Below are 26,009 nucleotides of genomic sequence, written 5' to 3'. Positions count from 1 at the left end.
CCTTCACAGTTTCTGCATGAGGATAAGTGAAATTCTGCCAAGCCCACCAACTTCCATGTGGCGCCAAACGAAAGCACACGACCCGGGGGGTATCCCGAAGGGCTGAGGAGGTTCTCTCAGATCTCAGCCAGGGTCTGTTAACTTCTGTCTCAAATTTGCAGTGAAACCTGAAAACAGATGTGCTGAATGGGGTTTGGAGCTGAAATCTCATGCAGCTCTAGCTGATCTGTTGTTATCATGAGAACAAATGAGGCCGATGTCCATGCTGCAAACTTCCTGTGTGAGCTACTTCTGAGACCTCAAGTTGTGTCACTGGGGCTCTGCTGTGTCAGGGCAGGCTCAAAGGCCCTGATTTTTGTCTTAGTCCCAAGTCCACTGGGGCAATCTGCCTTCGTAAGTAACAGAAACTTAGGTGGGGGGTGGAGGGTAGCTTAAGTCAAAACACCTTCCACAAGTAAAGTAGCTTAGGGCATCTGGAGTGTGCCTTGCACACACAGAGAAAAGGAGGCCTTGGCCTTGGACTGATGGTGTAAAAAAATTGGCATGCCTCTATCTATAAGAGGCCAGTGTTAGCGGAAACTGCCCATAAACCACTTACTGCCTTTGTCAAAAGAGGCCTGGCCAACCCTGCCCAGTCCTGAAGAATACAGGCATGAGTCATCAGCTATAAATAACAATTTGCAGATCAAATGCAAACCTTAGATAGATGTGGTGGGTGCCTTTGACAAAAGCTAAATTTTGTATGGTGCTGTGAGCTGTTAAAGCTTACACAATGAATCAAGCGGGCCTCCATCCGGCTCCTTGTCTCTGAGTGATTACTGACCAACGCAGGTACAAAGCAGAGCTTTTGGTTATACTGTGGAATGAAAAGACAGGAGGATTTTTGTGCACTTTGGTTTATCTGATGTAACAATTGGCACAAAATTAAAACCTTCTTTAGGCTGTTGCAGATCTTGCTGGCAGATACAAGTCTTTCATCTAGCAACTGCAGAAATCCTTCCCCTCTATGCGGCACTGGTCAGGCCACAGCTGGAGTACTGCGTCCAGTTCTGGGCGCCGCACTTCAGGAGGGATGTGGCTAGCATCGAGAAAGTCCAGAGGAGGCCACTGGCATGGTCAGGGGACAGCAGGCAGGGCCCTACAAAGATAGACTAAAGGGCCTGAATCTATTCAGCCTCCACAAGAGAAGACTGAGAGGGGATCTTGTGGCCATCTATAAACTCACCGGGGGGACTAGCGTAAAATAGGTGAGCACCACCTGGGATAACAAGGAATAATGGCCACAAATGGATTGAGAGTAGGTTCAGGCTTGATATCAGGAGGCATTACTTTACGGTTAGGACTGCTAGGCTCTCGAATGGGCTCCCAAGGGAGGTGGTGGTCTCCCCTAACTTGAGGGTCTTCAAGAGGAGGTTGGATAGATATGTGGTTGGGGTATTATGATCCCAGCACTTATTCCTGGCCAGGGCAGGGGATCGGACTTGATGATCTGTTCAGGTCCCTTGTGACCCTAGAAATTATGAAACTATGAGATGACGTTTAATACAGAGAAATGTAAAATGCTCCATCTGGGGAGAAATAATCCACAACACACTTACAGGGTCAGAAGTGCTATGCTTGTCAGCACCACAACTGAATGAGACCTGGATGTCATGATAGACCACAAAATGAGCATGAGCCACCAATGCAATGCTGTAGCTGACAGAGCTAATCAAACGCTGGCATGTGTCTACAGAGGCATCTCGAGCAAGGCTAAGGCTGTCATCCTCCTGCTCTACTTGGCCCTGATGAGACCGCAGCTGGAGTACTGGTGTCCAGCTCTTGCCACCACACTTCAGGGAGGATGTGAAGAAGCTCGAGAGAGCCCAAAGGAGGACCACATGCATGATTAGAGGCCTAGAGACCAGGTCGTACAGGGAGAGGCTGAAAGATTTGGGCCTGTACAGCCTTGAGAAGAGAAGACTCAGAGGGGACTTGGCGGCAGCCTAGAAGTATATCAGGGGCATACATCCGGGCCTGGGGCAGCATCTATTCACCAAGAACCCCCAGGGGAGGACAAGAAACAATGGGCAAAAACTGATTGAAGAGCACTTCAGATTAGACATAAGTAAAAACTTCTTTACAAGTTGAGTGTCGAGGGTTTGGAAAAAACTCTCCCCAGAGGTGGTCCAGTTACTCACTCTGGAGATCTTCAAAAAGTGTCTTGATGTCCATCTTGCTGGGATCATCTGACCCCAGTGGTTTTTCCTGCCCAAGTGCAGAGCGACTGGAACCAATGATCTGTAATGTCCTTTCCAGCCCCTAACATCTATGAAACTATGAGATCAGTGCAGAATGACAAGCCAATATGCCAACATTCATAACGCTTGGTAACACTGAGAGAGAGATTGGATGGCTCAGGAAAGTGAACCACGATTGCTTACTATGGTAGGGAGAAGTTAAGGAGAACATTGTGTTTATGTATATGCCTTCACAGCTGACATAGGAACAGAAGTCCATTCACTTAATGAAATAAAGATTTGCCAGGGAGTCATTTCAGATGCAGCAGCCACTGGGATATATATACCTGTACAGCCAGGCATTGGAGCGTCTATAGCAACAACAGCTATCGGAGCCCATGGGAGCTGATCAAACATGCAACATCTGTCATTAAGGCAGGTATCTAAGAATGCCTGTTATTTCCGTGGTTGGATACAGAGTCTGAACAAGGTTTGCTGATGATAGACACTTCATTGGTATAGTAGGCAAGGCAGGAAAACAGCATGAATATTAGCAGACTGAGTCAGTAGGCCCTTGAGGAAAGCAGAGGCAATGCTATATGATCTGGGTGCCTTATGTGACAAGGCGAAGAAAGCCCTTCCAACAAAGCAGTGACTCATGGGTCCTAAGCCAGGAGCTGGATGTGCAACCTTCTAGGCAGGTGATAGAAGAAAGGTCTTTTTTGGATTTTAAGCATTACAAGCCGTGGGCTATTATTGCTGCTGCCACATGAGCAGGCTTAGCCATACCCAGACAAGTCCTTCTCTGGATGATTTACCAACTTTCTATTGGCTAGTTTCAGGCTTTTTCTGGCTGGACCTCCAGCTCAAGGGAATGCAATTAATTCCACAGCAATACTGGCTTTTGCATTTGAAAACCAGAATGAGCCCCAGGAGAGGGCAAGCATGTGTATTAAAGAGAGAGAATGGTGTCATCCAGCATGTGACATTGGCATTGAAATGAAAGAGATTGACTTTTGTATAGTTTCTTCTCCTTACAACATGGCTATGGTGACCAGTTAGCCAGCTGCATAAGTGGAGACAGTTTTTAAATACATCCATGATGCTAATCGGCATTTGAAAAGCAATTCCTAACATTCTTCCTTGCAACATCAAAACCACGAGCTGGTGACTCGAGGAAGTCATGTTTGAAAACAGACAAGTACATCAGAGTATAGCTGATTGCACAAGTCGTGAAGCCCAAAGTGATTACACAGTGTGGTACTTACAAAAATAATTATACTTCAGAAAATCAAAATTAATTTGTACACTTCTGCTGCACTTTTGAAGTTGTTGACATTTCATTGTAGTGTTCCTAATGAAATGGAAATTATTAATAATTATTTCTACTTGAGTGTGACAAATGTCATTTAGGTGGGGATGTGACAGTGTCACAGCACATCACCAGATCACTAAGCTGGTGGCTTCTTCGTTCAGATTCTCATTTAAAAGTAGGGATTTTTGCTGTATTTGGCCTCTGCATGCTTGCAGCTCCCACTGTGATATGAATACCAGTTGGACTTATTTTCCAAATGTGAAGAATCTTTGGGCCATGTTTGCACACTACAACTCCCTTTGCTCACCCCTCTCCCAAACTCTGAGTCTAATTGCATTATAACGGTGTAGCTCCTTTCACAAATGGAGAATATTGCCAGTGTTCAAATAGCGGAAATTATCAAATGAATAGCAACGACAGAGACCTCACCCAAGAGAAGTGAAGACTCAACACTGATGTAAAATGTTCAGTCTCGTGCCTTGTAATGATTTGTTCAGCCAAAGTATTTCATTCCTAGTGATTGGTTATGAATACTCAGTTAAACTCTTAGGATGAGAAAAATGACCGTGTACTCTGCCATTACTTTGTTGGAAACCTTCAAAGGACTTCACAAACATCAACACAGCAAATCAGTTGGAGATCTGAAAACAAGTCCTTTCTCCAAATCCCTCTTCTAAGGCCTGATCCAATGCCTGCTAAAGTTGATAGGAACTTTTTTACAGGTTTCAATAGGCATTGAATTAGGATGCTGGCCAGCAAATGTAGCTTCTCAAAGGTTGATCTAAAAGGGCCAAGAAGGAAGTGTTCACTTTTGCAAAAGACCGGTGCTACTAGGAATCTCGCTATCACTTTTATGGAGGTTAGCTGGGAAAACGCCTTGCAATTTGCTCCATTGTAATTAAGTCATGGATGCAACTGTAGGATTTATATTATCGGCAATGATCACTATGCTTGTTTGCTCTAAGTGCTGTCTGAAATAGTACTTTCACTCTTACAAAAATGATGACAACTTATGCTAAGATAACTGGCCTGGGTCTGTGGTGGTTTCTGAAGAAAGCAGCATTACCAAGAGCCAGTTTTGTAAAATCAAAGTCTCATGCAATGAAGGCTGTGTTAATATTTTAAAAGTTTTCTCATTTATTCAGAACTTATTTCACAGGCTCTGATTGATGATAAAATCTGAGTGGTATATGCCTCACAGAATATAGTAGCTTGCTAGAGCTGTGCTTTGCCTGCACATGGGGAATGAATATGCCTGCTTTTTCAGTTGTTACCGTAAATCTGAATGGCATATTGACAGGTTTGAAAGAAGAGCTTGTATAATGCCACCCTGTCTGTAAATGTATCTTTGCTTACAACCCCCCCTCCCCTCCCCAAAACAATGGCATATGTGTTCTGCGTTCAGTGTCCTCTCCCAGATCTGAGGAGAATTTTCTATTCCTTTGTTAATATTGCACACACACAACCAACAAGATATGCCTTGATCTGTTTTCTATTATATTCCATTCACAATTAGAGATAGCAAAGAACAGGCCATTTAAGGAAACTTGTTTTCCTTGAGATACAATGAGTGAATAGCTAACAAGACGGTAAAAATAGGGTAAGTGGCTGAATTGTAGAAGCAAGCAAGAAGTCAAAAGTCTGGAGCAGCCAGCTAAGCTATCTTTTGATTATAAAAATGACCCATTACTCTCTTGCACTCTGATAATAAGTTGTTTCACTTACTCTTATAACATATAAGCAACGACTCCCAAAAAGAAACAGTTGCCTCAATTCTCCCTTTAGGTGTTCACCAGTTACCTTCTTCTTGGCTTTTCTGCTGGTCTGTGAAAAACCAAAATCTATGAGGAAGGCACACTTTTTACTCTCTACTTTTGCATTCATTATCTCCCTCCTTTTTATCTGAAAATCTCTGCTTTACTCATCAGTGTTATAACTGTCGTGGTGTTTCTATTAAAACCTCAGCTCCTGGACTCCTGTGACTATGGGAGAATGAAGCTGGAAAATGCTGCTGCCTCTAAAAATAAAAATAGATCTCTGGCTTTTATATTGTGGAGAAAAGCCTTGAAAATGCTACCCAAAGGCAGAGAGGAAGCCTTATAATGTTACTTTAAAATTATTATTGTTAAGCCTGCCTTGTTGAGATTTAGCTCTTGATTTATTAATCCTTCGGTTTGAGGCTATTGCAATTACAAGGACATGACGGCACCAGACAAAGTATCATTGAAACTCGTTTTGTCGGTAGGAATAGATGAACGGTTTAAGTTTATGAGCCAAATTCGAGCTGGTGCTTTATGCATGTGCAGACTTGTGTGTTGACAGGTAAGTTGTGCTGGAAAAGAGTGTAGCCAGCAGTGGCAGTGGGAGGTTGGCTTTGGCCGTGGTTCTCATTCCTCTGTAGCTCCCAAAGGTGGTGCTGCATTAGTTTTCCATGACAATTCTGCATGGAGAGAGTATTTGGACTAATACCTATGGCTCGTTGCCACAGTCTTCTTGCTTAATTATTTGTTCTGCACCCTGGTAATCTTACTTCCCTGTACAACCTCACTCAGTCAAACTCTCCTCTCACTTAGCAGCTGCTGGTGCTGGTTCTTTGGTGCTGGTGAATTCAGACCTACATCAGTGGTGCTTTTGACCAGCCGGCTGGTTGACTGTTTGGCTCACAGGAGCAGAAATGGGCCATCACTTTAAATCCCTGGTATACTTGTCACGAGTGTGTACATGTGGTGCATTTCTTCCATCTGAGCTGCGTTCCCGTTCAAACATCAGCACATCTAGTGTTGTGCCAGATGCGTGGATTTAATTCTTTAGGCGACCAAGGATCTCCTCCTCTTTACATCGAATTGTGCCCCAAAACTCCACTCATTTCAGTTGTGACATCACTGCCTTAGGAGATGTTAGTACACATGTATTTTCACTAGTAAAGAAGAGGAGGGACAAGAGAATGAGCTGCTATTTCTGGCTATTCTCCATGCACATACTCTGATTTCTAACCTAGTCCACTGAGGGTGGAACCCAAAGTAAAAAATCATACTTCTGCATTTAGTCTGGAAATTCAATGAAATTAGACATTTGAGAGATAGAAGGGCGAATGCTTTCTCCCTCTAATGCTGTGCTCTTAAGGGAACCTGTAAAGATTAGACAAAGAAGGGGAAGCCTGGATGCTGAGTGCTAGGTGCATGTTCAGATGGAGTACAGATGCTTCTTCAGTGCACAGCTGTTTTTATTTCCTTGGGGACAGCAATTCTGGTTGCCTCACAGTTATCTAAGGAGCTCTCTGAGTTTTGTACAAATGGTGCATGAATTATACAACGAGGGGGAAAGATTACATTTAGACCGCTAAATAGTCCTAAGCAAAGGGTTATATGGGCAGTGTCTGCAAACTTCATTTTTGTGTAAAGTTTTGGTTCTGTTCATGGTGTTGTTTTAATATCATTTACAGGCTAGCATTTTGCTTAAAGGTATGACTAAAAGTCCTTAATACAAAAAGCAACAGCTCCGTTGGTTTTCTATTCAGCCCGAAGTGAAAATTTAGCTGTGTGAATAAGGTTTTTGTTTTCCTTTCTGAAGTGTAAAATTAACATCTCTCTAGAATATTTTTTTGAAATTAGGAGTGAGTTTATGGTTAAAGCACCAGGTGGAAATTTGGGAGATTTGAGTTCCACTTGCAGTCCAACCACAGACCTCGCTATATAACCTTGAGTTAGGTATAAGCCACATAGGGCTAGATATTCAGCACCTGTCTGCTTCTAATTATAGTTTCAGAACACTTGAAAATCGGGTCTATGGGCCCTTATGCAAAGCCAGTGAGATGCTTTCCATTAACTTCAATTGACTTTGAATCAGACCTTTAATCTATCTGTCTGTTTCCCATCTGTGAGATAAGATATCAATGTCTCCTACTTAAAAGGAGTGTTGGGAGGGTAAATTCATTAGTACTGCAGAGTGGTGAGATATTATACTGAGGGGAACCACAGAAGTATCCAGAAAATGAAAGATAGATTAACATAATGTTAATACCATTGTCCTGTTTGCTTAATTAACTTCATCAGAGTAACAATTTCATGGCCTTCTTGTCAATGTGAAAGACCTTCCCCTAGCATTTACAAAGCTGTAACCCTAATCTTAAGTATTGTCATTAGGGAGGCTCTGAGTGGTTTAGTTCACTGACATGAAAGGATTTGGCAAGAATTTAAGTTTATTTAATAAACCAAAGAATAATTTCCACAGAGTTAAGCTTGGAAGGGACTAACATGTTACATCTTTATTGCCGTGGAGTAGAGGAGCCCGTAGGATACAGACCTCCCATGAAAATGTGCACTTCCTATATCCCAAGGTCTGAATATTTCTTTTATTCTCTTAGGACATCTGTAGATATGGACAGTCACATAACTGAAGGGGCATGACCTCAGCCAACTTGGTTGGGGAAGCACAAAAATAGCAGTGGCAGTGGACTGGCCACCATTGGTAGCAGCATAGCTGCAGTTGCTCCCCTGCATACTGCTCCCCAAAATGGCCCAGTTACGCCTATGGATGTGAATCCCCACTCCATGGGAGAAGAGGGAAGGCATAAAAGCTTGAGGTTTCATAGATTTCATAGACATTAGGGGCTGGAAGGGACCTCATGACATCATCGAGTCCAGCCCCCTCGCCATAGGCAGGAAGTCAGCTGGGATCAAGGGACCCCAGCAAGAAATACATCCACATATTTTTTGAAAAAGGTACACTGATATATTAATTTCCTGTTGGATCAGCACCAGGAAAAGGGAAATGAGTGACATTATTGACTATCAGCCTTTTTTGGCCATTGTAGCCAATCATTTTTTCTGATAATTATGCCTTCTGGCTGGGGACCTGGATCCCTGGGTTTCCTCTTGCCTGTGGGGCCGGGGCCCCCAGACACCTGGGTTTCCTCTCACCTACAGAGCTGGAGCCCCCGGATGCCTGGCTTCCTTCCCACGAACTTGGGTGACCCTGGAAACACCCCATCCCCTCGCCAAGGGGCCGGGCTGGGACCAGGGCAGGTGTTGTAGAAGGTGTTGAATTCTGCAAAGACATAATTGGGGCAGGGAGGTCTGACCCAGCATGACTCAACCCACAGTGCCTGGGGTCCACACCCCAGGGGCCAGGGACAGAGGCTGGCAGGGACCAAGAGCCGGGTCCATTCAGTCTGCCCTTCCCAGAGCCGAGTCCATTTAGTCTCCCCTGCAGGGCATGGAGGATTGCCCTGCACCTGACAGCAGTGGCACCAGGAGAAGAAGGGAAGGGACCCTTCCCCCCACTGGAGTCCAACTTCCAGGACCTAGGACCTGGCAGTGGAGAAGGGGTGGCCCAGTATCTCCAGACCTAGAATGGTCCCATGTCCCTGCCTTGGGCAAAGGGAGGAGAGCGAGGAGCCTGGCCCAGAAACCACCCAGCCCTGGGCAGTCAGGAAGGCTCACACATTCCCCATCAGCCTGGTGGGGCAGGTTCAGGCAGCTGCCCCCGGGCTGGGGTTCAAGGGCATCATGTAGAAGAACGGGGCTGAAGGGCTCCACATAGCCAGTCACAGGCACTGCTAGGCCAGCCCCGCCGGCTGCAGCTGGCACAGGCACTTCGATATGTGCTCCAGGAGTGGGAGGGGGTGCACTTTAATTAAAGTGGCTCTGAGAGATGTTCTAATTAAAGTGCCACCACATCTCCTGTATCAGTGTCCCCACACTTAGAAATGGCAGTGGGGGGCGCTTCAACTAAAGCTTGTTTGTGTACGTGTGCGTGTGTTATAAATGTAACACAAATAAAATAAAGTTTATTGATGTCAGTAGTTTAAAATGCCTTGCATTATTACTAAATATCGATTATTGGATCAGCATCAACAGATATGGTAGGTTAATAATCAGCTATGGGTATCGGCCAAGAAAATCTTTATCGGTGCAGCCCTACAAAAAAAAAAAAATGCATCGTTGACTCCTAATGATATTGTCTGTTGGAAATTCCCAAAGATTGAAACTGCAGGTCCCTTGTAAAGGGATATCATGACATGGTGAGCTGTTACTTCCTTAACAATGCACTAGGGGAACAATACTCCGATGCTTACAGTCCTGTTGCCCTGCTTTGCAGGTGGGCAACTGAGATGTCAAAAAACTAAATGCTTTGTCCTTGGTCAAACAAGAAGGCAAGAATTAAACACAGACCTGACCGAGGCCCCTACACCCTAAACCATCCCCTTCCTCCTGCAGCCCTCTGACAAAATGGGATAATTAGCCCAAAGTTCTGAAACCAGGAATCTCGTTAGTCAGGCTGAGTGTAAGGCTGCTGGCTAATGAACCGAACTGAAATCTTGTTTGTTTGAACGGAAAGTATTCTGTATTTTAACCTTCAGTTTCCTTACTGTTTTATTTGTTATTGATTGCTTTGTGATGTGCCTGCTTTGTATTAGCTACAACCCCAGTTAGTTATTTGAGCTGTAGTAATGGTTTCTACAGCAGGACAAGAGAAGCAAATAAGAATCTGGTCATGTGAAATGATCAGTGACTTCTAAGATACATTCCAATTTGCCCCAGCAAAAACATCTTAATTTGGTTGGGATGAAAGGAAAGAAGAGATTTAAAGAAGATTAAGAAGTAATGACTGAAGAAAAATTGTATTCAGGCAAAGATATTTTCTCATTTAATCAGGGTCATTATACCAAGAACCTCAGAAGCCATTACTTTAAGCATTAGTGTATTAATGAAGTATACTACATTAGGTTTAATGTATAGTAGGTGGAACCTTGCAATGACTACTGTAAACTTTCCATCATTGGCAGGCAACGCTCTGAAATGATTGTAATGAAGATAAAGGGACATTGAGAAAACAGATTTCAGCACATATCATCAGCTGGTATAAGCAGTGGTAGATGTTAATGTTATTTCAGCTATGCCCATGCATACCAGATCAGTTAGCCTAATTCTCCCCTCACTCAAAACTGTAAATCCTAAGGAACTCCACTGGAGAGACTGAAACTCCAATGGTGTGACAGAAGTAAGAGTGAGGAAACACTTGCAGCTATTGTGCTTTATTTCTTACTAGAAGTATGTATATGTCACCATAGACAGACAAGATTATTTGGGGAAATGTGATATCTTTTATTAGACCAACAAAAAATTGTTCTTTACAAGCTTTTGGGTGCAAGCACCTGTGCTAGTGCCCAAAACTTGTAGAGAAAATGTTTCCCAACTATTCTGTTGGTCTAATAAAAGATATCACATTTACCCAAGTAACCTTGTCTGCCTGTGTCTTTAGACCAACATGGCTACAACCAATACCCCGATATATGTCATTATAGACAAGTAGGCAAAAAGGGCATTTTTTACATGTGTTTTGGGATGTGGCACCAGGCGCTTTAATTAGTGAGCCGCACTAATTAAAAGCACCCACGCATCATGTATATCAGCATCCCCTGGCTGCAAATACGGTGGCAGGTGCTTTGAACTCAAGCTCGAATGCATTTCATTTCAAAGGCCTCCATCACCATTTTTTCAGCGTGGGGATGCACAGGGATGCTGATACACGTGATGCGGAAGGCTGCCGGAGCACATCAATTTCTGTGCTCGATTAATCAAGTCTTCTCTGATGCCCTGGATTTCAAGCACATTGGAGCAGGCTCCCTGCACGTCTATAGGAGGACAAAGTTTGGGTAATATGTAGCTTGGAGCAGTCAGGACATTGGAGTCTTAACCATGATCCTACCAGAAACACGACACTGGTTGCCACAGTCTCCCCCTTGCTGTGTAACGCAGGGCAAACAACGCTTAGCATCCACTTGCCTGAACTTCCCTCTCTGTAAAACAGGAATTATACTATTTCCCTCCTACATACAGTTTTGCTTTTATATAGCATATCTGAGCTCTTTGGCTCGGTGGTGTAGTCAATACAGTGGCCTGTGAGGTTCTTTCTGGAAATCTCATCATTGATGATGCTGTATCACACAATCATCAGCATTACATTACTTCCCCCCAACTATTCTATGGGAATAATGCTTCTGCTCTTTCTTTAACTGAGTCTTCAAGGTCCTCAAGAGAGAAGGAGTCTCTCTCTTACCCTGTATGTACAGCACCTACCGCACAGGATCATAGACTGGAAGGACGAGCCCGGGTCATTAAATGCAGTCCTCTGCTATTACAGGAAACCATGTCATGTAATGGGGCCCAGTGGAACCTGGGCCTCTGAGGTCTGTAGGGATTGCCATAAAAGAAACCAACAGCAGCAAGAATAAAACAAGGAAAAAGCTATGGCGAAGCAGACAACCTTGCACCTGTGTTTCTTCACAAGTGAGCATGACTGAACACTTCTGGCATCTAACACTCTGTTTTTGCCAAAGGATAATCCATAAAATATTTAAGCCCTTTTAATGTAGCATTCTGATGCCTCATTATACCCTATAAATATCATGCAAAGCCACACGCTCCATATACATATAAAAGGAGCCTTGCTATAGGGTGCATTAGTCAAGGGAATCTGTAAGGAATACTTACCTACAATATAAAAACCCTGAGATAGCAGAAAGTATTTAATCACGGCAATGGCTTTTTCAAGTGATTTTTCTTTGTGACAACCCAAATATGTATTGTATTATTTGTGGATCAGTATATCTAATGTCAGCACACATTTCTGTTTATTGACTCATTTTATCATGCAGAACTGTCACAACCTTCTTATTAATCTGTCTCTAAAGGATCAAAATGCTTTAATAAATATGTTAGTTCCTTTAGATCTCAGGCTGAAATGAAACTGTTAGTTAAATGTACTGTGACTTTGAGTGAAAATACCTTTAGAGATTTAAAATGAGAGCATGTTCTATAAATCCAGAAGACTGACAAAGTAGAATATGTGGCTCTCCCTTAATGACCAATTAGGACTCAAGTAAAAAAAATAACCAAAATAATAATAATAAAAATGCCCCTTTTTGGTATGAAGCATTGCACAAAATGTGAGTTTTCATTATACTGTATGGTTCATTTCTCAGGGGGGTTATGGATTTTACCTTTGTTTCTCAAAGAAAACTCATTGCTTAAGTGGGATTTTTGCTGGCATGTAGACAGATTGGTGTGCAGAAGGTCAGCACAAATACAATGTTTGCACAAAAGACATAAAGGCTCAGGAATAAGGGGAGCTGCCTTTTCTTATTGCGGAACGACTTTGGACGCTATTTACCAAGGAATTTGAATTTTTGCTTTATTCATGGCTATGAAAATGCATGCTATTTACTCCAGCTGCCAAGGACAAGGAGGAGGAGAGGGTTGGGGGGCAACAATATAAGTCTCTAAAAGGCCTACACTACTACACCTTAAGTGCTGCTGTATTGGGAAGTGAAAAAACTAGGCTTGGCTGATGGCAGAAAAGCCAGTTTTTGCGTAGTAGGAACCTGTATTCCTGGAAGCCAAGAATAGTAAACGTTCAACTTCTATCAAGGGGCCAAAACGTAATGCAAAATGCAAAAACATATGACATGTCATTCAGAGGGTTATGGGCATTAAAAAGGCAAAGCTATTAAAATCATCTATCTGCTATTTGCATTATCACCTTAGAGAGAGATAGCTTTATTAAAGACTATTGTTGAGGAACACAGAGAACTGAAAACCCTAGATGGTTCAGAAGAAGGGGGGGAAGAATCCCTTTTTTAGCTAAATGAATATATTTCTAAATGGAGCACAAAGGACAGGAGAAACCTTGGATAAGAAATCAGAAACATATACTACAATATAAAAATATCTTTATATAATATAGCTGATGAGCAAGATAACTGTACCACTGGGATGCACTGCAGTTTTTACATTCTTGTTTTTGCAGAAGCTATATCCGCAGATATTTCCCCACATAGGGCAGTTCCTTATCTTGCCTATGATTGCTCTCTCAAATAATTTTAAGATCCTGAATAACAAGATTATGGTTTTTGATGGCTATTGGTAGTTAAATGACACTATTTTCCTTTTGGTTTACAGGAACACGGCTTTATCTCTGTCTTCTTCAGCTCTGCATCTGTCTATTATGGGAATTTATTAGAGCAATTGATTTGTATACATACAAAGGACTAATTTCACTTTTTTTCAGAGAAGGATCACAGTATTCTTATAAAAAATATGGGTTTGGTGGTACTTGCTGTTTCAGTATTCACTATTTGAGCAGTATTGGTTGTAATTAGGCAGATAAGTCAAAGATTGTTATTTCCCTGATGATCTGTGAATGCAACTGCATGAACAAATATAAAATTTCAGTTCCTATGGATGACTGCTTGGGCATCTCATTTTACCACTCACTTTCTTTGAGCAGTCATGCCAGTAAAATGTCATCTTGTGGCTATTTATGCAAAGTGAACATACAATGACCAAAGCAAATTATGTTTAAAAGTGTGTGTGTGTGTGTGTGTGTGTGTGTGTGTGTGTGTGTGTGTGTGTGTGATGCATGTGTACAAGCATATGTGTTTTGTATTCACCAGGCATATACTTTTATCATGCACCAATCAACATGAGACTCAACCTCCATGGCAAGTCTGGCTGTGGGATCTCATCTTCTCTGAAGCCTCAGCATCAAGCCAGGATATGTTACTGTACATTACATGGTTTTCTCTCTGTCATCATATATCTCCATTGGGAAATGAAGCATAAAAGGGCTGTCATGAGAGCACATCATTAAATAGGCCTCCATATGAATTCCAGCCGTTGAACAATTGATCGGTTCCGATTTGAGCTAAATAAATGTTCTACCAATATTTGTTATTTTAGACCAGAAATAGGTTACAGCAAGGTTTATTTAAATGTCTTGAATTTTTCCTTTAAAAGTCGATAATAAAATCCCAACCCCCATCTTGCAGAGGAAAAGATCAAACCAGGCAAATTGTGTGTGCATTAAGAAGCAGAGGAATTAGCTCACAAGTGCTGCAACTTTTCTGAATCTTCTCAATTATAATTCATGCTCAGGGGCAGTTTAAAATGTCTTCTTGTAGTAGGATGCAGAGTTTCCGCAATTACTGAATTACTCACAGTGAGGAAGGCACTGCTGGGTCCAGTTTCCAAAATAGCCTGTCAGCGAGCTAAAGTTGTTCAGTTTTTATGTTGGGGTTGCTAACTCATTCGTTTTGATGTGTTGGAGTTTTGCAGTGGTGTATTTATGAAGTTCCTTGCCTATTCATCTGGCAGACTATTCCACAGAGACACGGTTCACCGCTGAAATGTGCATGTTATGAGATAAAGGAGTAGATCAAGGGATCCTGTGAGCAATGCTTACAGGGATGCTTAAGCAATGTTCACTTCTGGCTCTTCTTTCTTTACATATTGGAACATGACCCGAGCTGTCTACATCCTGTGGCTTTCGCTTAGGTGACATAATGTCATGTGTCTCAGTCAACAGCAACAAAAAGCCTGTTGTTCCGCATTGTGCCTGGCAGGGTGTGAAAACTAAAAATAATGAGCAGCTCCTTTTCCAAGTTGTACTGATCATAGTTTAGCACAGTTCTAATAACACACAAGTAACAGCCGCTGTGATTTGATCCAACGGACGCCTTGAAGTTAAGGTTGGTTTCAAGTGACAAAACCCACATTGTCAGTAGTATGAGGTGAGGGGGGAAATATTCATTTTTCTGATGTGCCCAATTAAGGGCATCAGACATGAAATGATGCTATTTTTCTATTAGACCTGAGCAGGCTGGAAAACCTTATCTAGTGTGAAATGCTGCCATTGTGCAAACTAGTGGCCAAAAACTGCTTATGAGGATGTACAGCTATCTGAAATACGTAGGCTGCAATGAGGCCCACACCACGAAGTTCAGATCGGATCTGTCATTTCCTACAGCTTGTGCCCGCATGCTAATCTGTGCCCAGAATACAGCCTAACAAATTCAGACTCATGAGCCCGAAGTCCAGCAATTATATGTGTAGTTAGGTACCGAAATAAGCAGCTAGACTTAGGAGAAGCATTGGGCATGGCTCATTCTCATTCTGATCGCTGAGAATTTCATTGCCTTGAAAAATATGATTCTTATTTATGTGCCTGAATAAGGATTTGGGCACCCACCTTCAAAAACACTGACTTCAAAGGATGTTTAAATAGCCATCGTGCTACATCATTTAGTAGAGGCAGAGGGCAAAAAAATATGCCTGCATTTTTATGATAAATTGGGCTTGTTTACATATTCATTAATGCGCCATATTCATTAATGCACTGTAAATACAAGTACTAAATAAATATACAGTAACCAGTGAGCAGTAGCATCTTATGTGAATGCACCCAAACCACAGCAACTGTTGGTGCAAATTAGGCAAGCAGTTATATGCTTATTTGTATTGCACTGTGCTAATGGTTTGGAAGCTTACGTAACATATGTAAAATTAAACACAGACACCAGGCAATAGCAAACTTGGTTAAGACCTAATTTTATTTACCTTTATGGGTTTCAGTGAGAACTTTCCCATCATACCTTCGGATAAGAGGAGCCATGAAGAATCACTTAATCTGCCTCACTCACCAGAATAGCAGAGCACTGTCATTTCATTTATACTAGAAGAGCAAGAATATCTGAAATTCTGCTTTTTTCTTGAATTAGGTTCCTGTCAGAGTCCTGAGTTTTTTAAACTAAGTGATCCAGGTTCTGTCCCTCCCAGTGAAAACCACAATACTCTGTTTATGTGGTTACTGCTGGCTATATTATTGCGCAGTGTAATTGTGACATTAATGGTTGCTGGGACCAGATGAGTTGGAGAATCCTTGAAGAAAATTAGCACTATTCAAAAGCTATGATTGAAATCATCTTCTTTTATATTAGACATGAAATGGCTTGTAGGGGTCATTGTGAAGAGACCCAATGACTCAATAAACAAGAGAAAATGTAGGGAGTTAATGGAACTGATAGCTCAGCATGATCCTGTTAATAAACATCTTCAAATGTTCCAAGACGCATCTAAAAATGTCATCTACATGTCTCCTGGGGCAGAGAATGAGCTTATCACACTAATTGGCCAAAGACTGCACAGCAGTTTGTTTAGTAAAGTAAATGAGGTTATAGTGCTCTCGTTCCTGAATACCACTGCATCTTCAAAAGATCTTTGCTTTTTTTCCCTGACGGGTCTTATGAAGTGGGCAAGCAATACAGAGTGGTAAAATAAGAACATTATAATAGCATGATGGGTGATTATGAGACTGAGGACTATAAAAGCAAGTGTTTGCCAATAATTACCCGGGGGCCAATCCTGCATTCATTGAGTTTTCTCTAAGAATGAACGATAGGAATGGGTGTAAAACATCACAGGAGCTTATCAAAGCCTCCTGTACAAAAGAACATTACTACTGCATCTTCTGACAGCAGGAACAGAGAGCCTCTTAAAATATCCATTCAGTCCCAAGGGCCTGATGAGTATAAGTTTGATCTCTTTCTCATTCTAGGGCTTTAAAAAAGCTTGTTGTGATTTAACCAGGTTATGTAAAGTGAAGTGGCTTTAAAAATAATAATACACCTCTTACTTTAGATAGGTAGTTGAGTAAAACACTCAAGTTTATGTGTTATAAGTCAATCGACATTTGGAAAATGAGCCAGATTGTAATGGCGTATCCCTTTTTTTCCTTAATCCTGGCAAATTTTGCCTGCATTTTTACATGCACCTAAATGGCACCTGCCAAAACAGGGACTAACAGACCCCAGCTCTTCTGAAAATTTACCCGTTATACTTGCAGAACAGCTGCAGTTGCAGAAGCAGTTGTGATTAAAATTCATGCAACCTAAAAGACACTGAGCCGAATTCACCTACACTTTGACAGCAGTGAAACATCCATTGCCGTCCGTCAGCTCTGTCGAATGCATCATCTCTCTGATTCAACCCCCCAGAATTGTTTCCAGGTCTTGCGCCATAAAGAGGCCCACTGTTGCAGGGCTGTGCCTTAACCCAGCCCTCTCTAATTGCACACTGTAAGAGAGGCTGCTGGCCTCCTTGGAGGACGAGCAGGGTTTATCTAACTTTTTTGACAAAGACCCCCCCCCCCCGGTTTCTCAAACCAATCTGATTTCTTAAAAGCGCAATATAATGCCAAGGCATTAGGGCCTTGATCCCGTTCCCACCCAAGGCAACAGGAAACACCCCATTGATTTGAATGGTGGAGGATCAAGCTGCAGAATTTTAAACAGATTTGTGGGTGGAAGTGTGATTTCTTTGAAAAAAAAAGTGCATTAATCTGGGTTAAAATGGTGCACCTTCAGAGAAACGTTAGCTTTGGCAGTGCGCTCTTCAAAACCCCTCTTACCATTTATTTACACTGCTGTGCTCATTGTTTGAATTTTCTTTCAATAGATAGCTGTAAGTCTATGGCAACAGCAAGGGATTTTGCTTCTCTTGTGGAATCTCTGTGTTTTCTTTTCAACATCTGTTGTTCATACATTGTTCCGAAAGTGAAACATCCTGAAGAGCAAGCTCTGATAGCGCTATTGATACGCGCCGGGCAAGCCAGCCTGTGACAAGCTATTCACAAGGCTCTGTGTCACTACAGATTTCATTATCCTTACTTTTGAAAATAGTTGCTTCCTCTTATGGACACAACCCTATTTGTGCAAGCCCGGGGCTTTTTGCAGCAGGTGAAAAGCTTTGAAGCTTGAACCCCAGTGATATCTGAAAAACAGTTAAAGGAAACCAGTGCTAGCGCTTTGATATACAGCAAGGCTCTGAAAGCAGAGCCATCTGGTGCAATGAGTTTGACTGAGCAAATAAAATGATCTCTTAGAGATGCTGAAACAGAAACTACTTAGGGAGTCATAAAGGTTGGCACTGTGGAGATGACAAAGCCATATGATGTGTTTGTAATGGAAGATGAAATGTGCTGTTTGAAGAGGAAGCTGTTATCTGTTGACCTCATAGGAGAAAAAAACAGCTGCCTAGTCAACTTCAAGATGATTCTTTTATAATGAAAACTTTAAGGAGCCAAGAGGCCAGTTAATCTAGGTCCTCTAATAGTTTGGGCTAGAGCAAATATGCTTTGGATTATGTGTAACTGAAACCCTCACAAAATAAAAAGGTAGAAGATAGGGATCACTGTTAGACTGTGTAAAATGCATTATATATATGCACAGGCCCAAATCCTGCTGGCTCCATACGTAACTGCATGTACGGAAGTGTTTACATGATCAGAGCTAGAGGGACTACTTAAAAAAAACCTGGTGCAAACCTGTGTCTGCCACAGGAGCTAAAATGGATGTGAATGCAAATGGCAACATGCGGCCAGCTAATTGGCCAATGGCAAAGGGAAATGGGATACAAGAAAAAATAAAACGAAGAGGTTTCGACAGCAACCGAGGTCCCAGGTCAGACATTCGGTGGAGTCCACCATGACACCTGCTTTCCTGTTCCACTGCTCATGCAGTCCGGAGAGCTGCCCCTCCATTCTCAGCCTCTCTCCTCCCTTGCCACCAGTGAGAAATTGCACGAATGTTAAGCTTCTTCTTCTATGATAACTGCTGTACGGAAAGATTTAAACGCACGTTTCAGTGCATCCCTGCTTCTATAAGCAGATTCCCATTCACTCATTCACCTTCACTGGTATCCTACTTCGTGAGCAGCTTTCGGGGGCATTGTGTGCAGAAGGGTGTGCAGAACTGCTTCAGATCTTGACCTTTTATTTCTTGTTCATTCATCTCGACTCCCCAGGGCCTTTACCCAGCTGACCACAAACACCATATTTACGACTTCCGATGGCCAGAGAAACTACCTGTTTTGCCAGTTTGTGACGTACTGGTGTGGTTGAAGGATGTCGTACTAGGCTTTCAGCTGGATTTTTTCCCGCAGAAAATCATGTCTATTAATATTCCGGAGCTGGAATGTGGTATTGTTCAAATAACATTATTCTTCTTGTGGACTGTTGAGTTTATTAATGGTTGCCCTATAAACAATAAAACCTATTCAGGCATGAAATGCATTTATGTGAATGTGCTCATTATCAAGGCATTGAAGTAAAGGGAAAGCATTCTAGATTCCAGGTGATATAACACTCAGTTACATGACTGTAGTCTTTGTTATGAGAACAAATATTAGTAAAGGTTAAAAAAGTGTAATTCTATCATGAAGTTACATTGTATGCAAGGTATTTAAATTGAATCTTCATTTTCTGCAAACCTTTAGATCTTCCAGCACTTGAAAGGCAGCTATCATTTTTTTTTAAGCTATATGGCAAGTTCGCCTTTAGGGTTTTTGAAGGAAGCCACAAGGGAAAAAAGATCTTCCATTGTTAAGCTCATAAAGAAAGAGATTCAGGGATGAAAGCAAAAGTGGAGATACAAAGGGTGTTTTAAGGTATTTAATGTTCCACAATGTGATTCTGGCCCCTGCCCACTGGCCAGTTTCAAATTTACTGCCTATGAACTGAAATTTCAAAGGTGATTTGGAAATACCTTTCTTCTCCGCATTAACTTATGCGAGGGCATATGGCCCTTTAGTCTGAACACACGGCACTAAAAATATACATGTGTAGATTGCTTTGTTTCACAGAGGCCCATTCTTACCTTTCATTTGTTTCTGAAATCAAAGTTTTTGTGTGTTCTTTAAAAGACTGAGCATGCATAGTGCTGTGCTTTGAAACCCAGTTCTCTTGACATTTTATAAGACTATGAAAGGTAGAACTTTGACTAACTGCGTTGCTCCTTCAACTTAAAGAGACACTGCCAAGTTTGGTAGGCTCCAAATTTTGACCTGCCTCATTTTGTTTCTTCCTCCTCTTATTCCATTACAAAGCACGTTTGATTCTTCTCTTCTGATAACAAGTGCTCAGAAGCCTTTCTTCTCTCCCTTAAAACTAAGCAAACAAAAATCCAGCAGTAGCTGCGTGACTCGGGTGACTTGAATCAGGCAATGCATGCAATGTGCATATGCAAATGTTGGTTTCAGAAAGTTATCAATGCGTGAATATGATTTTCAACATCACGGGGACTGCATTTTGCCTTCTGATGTGTGAATAAAGCTCACAGATCAAAGTCGGTGAGAGCCATTCATGTACATCCCAAAGCAGAACTTGCCTCCTTCAAAAAAATTATACCTCCTTACAACAAAATTTTAAAATGACACCCAACTTTTAAGGACAAACGGCTTCACCCTAACCGATTGTATCAGAACGTGGAGTGGAACGGAACAGAATAGAATGGGATGCAATAGAAGAAGTTATTTTAATACTGAGACTAAGTGGCTACATCCCACCGTGGATTTTTAAAAAATGCCTGATTTTTTAAAATTATATGTAATAACTTCCTTTGCTAAGATCCTGTATGTATAATTGGTTTCAATTATATGTAATAACTTCCTTTGCTAAGATCCTGTATGTATTATTCCCAAGGGAACTGCCTCAGTGCAAGCCATAGACCACCTTCTCCTTCTGGAACTAACAGGTAAGATGTGTATATTAGTGCTCTTGCTCCTAAGGGCTTGTAAGTAAAAATGCTTTTATCTGAACTCTCACAAATATATCCTGTCTTTGGTCACCCAGTTTCTGGGACTGTAAAGATTATTTTGTAAAGAAGTTTGGATGAAGTGTTTAGATTTCACAAAGCCTGAGAAGCATTGACTGTGTTCCCGCGCTTCCTGAATTTGGAACTGTAATGCTGAGGGAGCTAGTGGGAAAATGTATTGAAATGAATAGGTAAACTGAAGACAGTGTCAGAATTTAAGAGCAAGGTTGTTTTTTTCTAGTCTAATGGGATTAAAGAAAATTCAGGGCTTTGCTTTTTAAATATCCATGCATTGTCTTCACCCAACACTGATGGATCTGAAAGGGAGTCAAGTGGCTACACACAAATGCAAGGTTTTGACCATGTCTGCCTCTGCCTTGAGATTGAAGGTTTTAACATGTACAAAATCAGTAGCAGAGCAAAATATTATTCAATTCACTCATTCATCTGAGCCCCAGTACCTTGAGCACAGATGCTGTATAGGGATTGTGCTATATATGGAATATATAGCACCTCAAGTATACTTTGCCAATACCAACAGTGTACACTAGATGGGAAAACTGTACTTTGCCAGTCTGGACCAAATTCTGCAAGGGAGGGGCCGAGATATCGCTTCATCAGCTAGAGAACGTCATAGATATGATTCCCAGCTACACCAAGCAGCTTTATTATGAATGGGGGGAAAAGTAGAAACAATCTTCTCCAGTTCTGCTATCTAAAATAAAGTTGAAGTGACATTTTCAAATGAGAATACATTGTCTGCTGCTTTGTCTGGCTCTTTCATTTCAGCTTTGTTAGATCTTTTGTTTCTTTGATGCTCGGAATATTGCACCATTTGGCTCTAAAACCTACATTAGAAGAGCATTAATTAAAGGCAGACACAGTGCAATGGAGACACTGTTAAAATTATGCTTGAAGGTACAATGTAATTAATTTTGTACAAGTGAAACATAAAAGGGATAGAATGAAATCAGAGGAATAGCAGCATATCCTCACAAAATGATAATGAGAAATACAATTGCAGATTAGACAAAATATGAAAGGACATATGGAATAATTAGACTTCAAGAAAAAAAATCAAAACAAAGGGTAACCTGCTAAGTGCTCATAAAAATTAAACGAAGAATACATAACAAATGTCCCAGAATTCACGCCTTCCCCACCCCTTTCCCATGGACGGTAAGAATCGTATTAAGTACCTTTTAGTTACATGAAGAAAGAAATTATGATATAAACTTACAAACGATGGTAGAGAGAATTACGAGCACGGCTCCATTTAAGTAGCCGTCTCTGTTGTAGGCTCCATGAGCAGATAATAGACTGTGATCTGAATTATGTATCCCAAGTTGAAAGTAAGAGCATGTGACAGCATAAAGGTAGGTTGATGTAAGTTTATGCTCATCTTATAAAAATAAGTGCAAAAAATGCCTTGGAAAACTGGTTTTTTTTTAACTGATAGTTTTAAAAGCATTTATTTTTTTCTAAATTGGCTCCAAAATCAATTGTTGACATTTCTGGACTAATGCCATTTAAAAGGGAAGTGGATTATCACTATGCCCTTCATGTCCAGTGTGACCTTGGATGAGTCTTGTTATGCCACATTGCCTCCATTCTCTCATCTTACTTGCCACAATAGCACCGACTTAGTACGGTACCGGTAGTATGTGACTGTAAGACTCTGAGTAGGTTCTGTGACTTCACTGGAAATAGTCTTGGTATCCAAGCTGGCTGGACATAATGTAATAAAAATGTCATTCAAAAGCTACTCTAGAAGAATGCTGTTTAGATGGCAAACCGCAGCCTAAGAGCCAAAAATTAAGAAATGCCAAATCTGTGGCTGCTTGTGCAATCAGTTCTACAGCACTATATGTTATGGTACAGATTTTAATTAGGCAATCATAGCGTTTTTTCCCCACAAGCTCCCTCATTCAGCTCACAAAATCAGTGCCCAAAGGTGCAGAGGGAAGGCAGCATGAGTAACAAATTCTGGCACTTTCCAACTTTCTAGTACTTTGCGGCATGAATAACATGCTCCTAACGTAGTTTTTGACTGCAATATAAAATTGAATTGGCAGAAAGGATTCAGCATTGGAAGGTTAGCTGAAAGAACAAGCCAAAGGAGGAGTTTGAGTTTTCTTTGGATGATGGGAAGTGTTTGAGTTTTCTTTGGATGATGGGAAGTGACTGTAACTGTGCTGTTATTTTTGGAACTTCTTGAGAATTTTGTTTAATTTTTAAAAATGTTGGCAAAAAAATCCAGAATATATTATTTGTTTTTCTGCTGGTTTTTTTGTTGTTGGGTGGGGGGGAGTTGTTGTTGTTTGCTTTTTTGCAGGGGGAGGTTTTTCTCTCTTTTTTTTTGTTGTTCTGACTGATCTATGGAGTGTTACTTAAAAAATAAAATAAAATATTGGGAAAACATTCTCTCAAAACAACTAGAAACTTGCCAGAATTTTTTCCTGAATTTTATGAGCAATTCTGATTCTTTTTTTAAATGCAAACGCCGTAATAATTTTAGCTGGCTTGAAAGAAGATTAAGACACTGGAAAAGGGAATTGCCCCAAGTGGAGTATTTATTGCACCTGGTCATATTGAAAATATCAGACTTAGGTGCTCTTTCATGGTGTGAAATTTTACTTTTTAAGTCCTGCTTTGCAAGTTTATGTGCGTGATATGCTGTTTGAGATAAAGCATCAATTTAGAAATGAAGGGAAAGGTGTGTGTTGTACATCATTTTACTGGTATCACATCAAAGCGATGCAGTCTAGCATGGTGTCCTTGGCTAGAGCCAGAAGTTCCCGGAAGTCTGTGAGAGCGATCTTCAGCCTTTAAACCAACATGAAACAGAATGGAAGATTATCGTACGCCGAAAAATCACTTGCATGTGATACATTTTTTGCACAGTTAGGCATGGGAATGTATTAACTGTAGATACTTTGTTCCTACTATGAGGAAACTGCATTTTTTTGGCAGGGGGGAGGGTGATCACCCAGGTTTTTAATTTCTTAATTATAAAGAGGAGGAAGAAGCAAATATTATGAACTAAGGGGCTATTGGTACACACCAGTGCTCAGACTGGGAAGATGATGTCAGGCCCTATCTTCTCACTGTACTAGGTTAGAAAAGAACAAAAATATTGTCAAACTTTCTGTGTTTTGCTCCTCCTTCATTTATGCACTGCCATACACACTTAAATCTATGGGCTTGTGCCACCTGGGAGAAAATATTGCTACCAGGAGCTAGCTCCTAATTTTTTTAATAACTGCTCAAGAGTCAGAGAGGATTTTTATAACAATTCAGGTCTGGAAAGAAAATATCAAAAATTAAGTGCACCAATCACTATACATTATTTTTTTGAAGACTCTAAATTGGGGCTAAATGCCTTCTTTTCCCAGAGTAGAGTATCTACATGAGTGGAATACAGTACCATCCTGGTGTTCAGCTGGAACGGTTGCTTTCCCTGCTAGGGTATTACTGTCAAGCAACTCCTAATTAATGCTGAAATCATCCCATATTACAACAGGCTCTCATTAGCTCAATGTGATGCTCCTTCAGAATAAGGATACTTCATGCTGTCGTCTTCTCCACTGGGACCAGATATTCAAACAAGTCTTAATTAGGCTACACAGTTACTGTGATGGTGCAGAAAGATATGTCCTCAACCATTTCTGTTCACAACTGCCTCATTTGCATCACAGTCAAGGTATCTATATGAGCAAATGATGCCTACGATTTGTGAGAGCAATGGTGTGTCTAATTCGTTTGACTGCTGGCTCTTGAAATCCCGTTTAAATGACCTACCCTGGGGAGAATGCAGGTATATTTAGAATTTTTCCTGGCTTCTTTTCTAAACAGAGTAGATAGATATCTTATTTGGTTAGTCTATAAAATGCAAATCTGCCCTGCCTTCTTTCATAAACACACACAACTAGACAAGGGTGCTGGGAGCTTCTGTTCTGTCTGCATTGCATAGCACCCGACGCATATACTGCCTTAGCCTCACCAGAGACCTGCACTAACTAGGCATTGGAACAAACGTGGGACGGGGGCAAGGTGGGGAGGAAAGCTGTACTCTTTTCTTCTGATCCAGGAGGATTCAAGCCTAGTATAATGCTTTCCAGAGCAGCGAGACTGTACATTACTACTTACTTGAGGTTACGGACAGAAGGCAAAGTAGAGCACTTACCATTAAGGACTATCTGGGCTAATTACAATGAACATGGATCTCCTGCTATACGCATTTCCATAGCGTTCTAATTAGTCACCAATATCTGAGCTTACCAGCAATGTAATTTATTGCACGGTAATATTTGCTATGTCATGTACATTGTATTATGTATGTTTACAATGTCCCATAGGTCTTTTATTTATTGGCATTCTTAAAAGAGGTTTAAAAAAATCCGAGTCCATTATTGCTTGTGGTGGTAGTATTATTGTTATTAATTGCACAGCACCATCAGCATGCTGGAAACTCATTTTAAATATAATGCTAAAGGCCAAATTACATTTTTTCAGTGCCACAAAATATGTTGCAGGTTTTCCAAGCAGAGCCCTTTTGTGGGGAAATGCTAAATACTAGGGCTTTAATACTGTTCTAGTTCAGTTGCTGAGTTCCTAATTCTCTTCCCGGACCAGGGATTTCAAAGCCTGTAGATTTCAAATGCCTCTCCCATAAGATGTTAATAAAACACTATTTTTAAAAAAGGATCTTTCTGTTGGTGGTACCATTAATTCCTGATGTAAAATACCAAATAATAATCTCTATGACAGATAACTAGAACCATACAAAGCCACACACTAGGATGGAAGTTTGACAGCTATTGATTGTATCTAGAACCTCTTCCATTGAAGTTTGCACACACATGCAAAGAAAGGTGCTTTAAAAAGTCTCAAGAACGCCCTCCAGTTTGGCTGAATAACATAATACTGAACTTCAGTGGTAACTCAGTCACTGTAAAAGGGGTTTAATGTTCTTTCCATTATTTAGTCATCTATTAGTGCACTACCCATGACTTATTAAATTTTCTACTGCAGCAATTATCAACAT

At 41.2% G+C, this 26,009-nt stretch overlaps 1 long non-coding RNA gene across 1 annotated transcript; it reads left to right on the top strand.

The window, feature by feature from the left end:
• The first annotated feature begins 1,633 nt into the window (after nt 1–1,633).
• Nucleotides 1,634–9,092, top strand: LOC109318731. Its single transcript, XR_002103308.1, has 3 exons — nt 1,634–1,810; nt 3,164–3,166; nt 9,076–9,092. It is a non-coding gene; the product is annotated as an uncharacterized LOC109318731 (long non-coding RNA).
• Nucleotides 9,093–26,009: the final 16,917 nt, after the last annotated feature.

The sequence above is a fragment of the Crocodylus porosus genome, unplaced genomic scaffold (genome assembly GCF_001723895.1).
Source record: "Crocodylus porosus isolate Cpor-Errol unplaced genomic scaffold, CroPor_comp1, whole genome shotgun sequence".
Classification (NCBI taxonomy): Eukaryota; Metazoa; Chordata; order Crocodylia; family Crocodylidae; genus Crocodylus; species Crocodylus porosus.
Note: the sequence above shows the minus strand (reverse complement) of the source record. Positions and strands in the feature narration are given on the sequence as shown.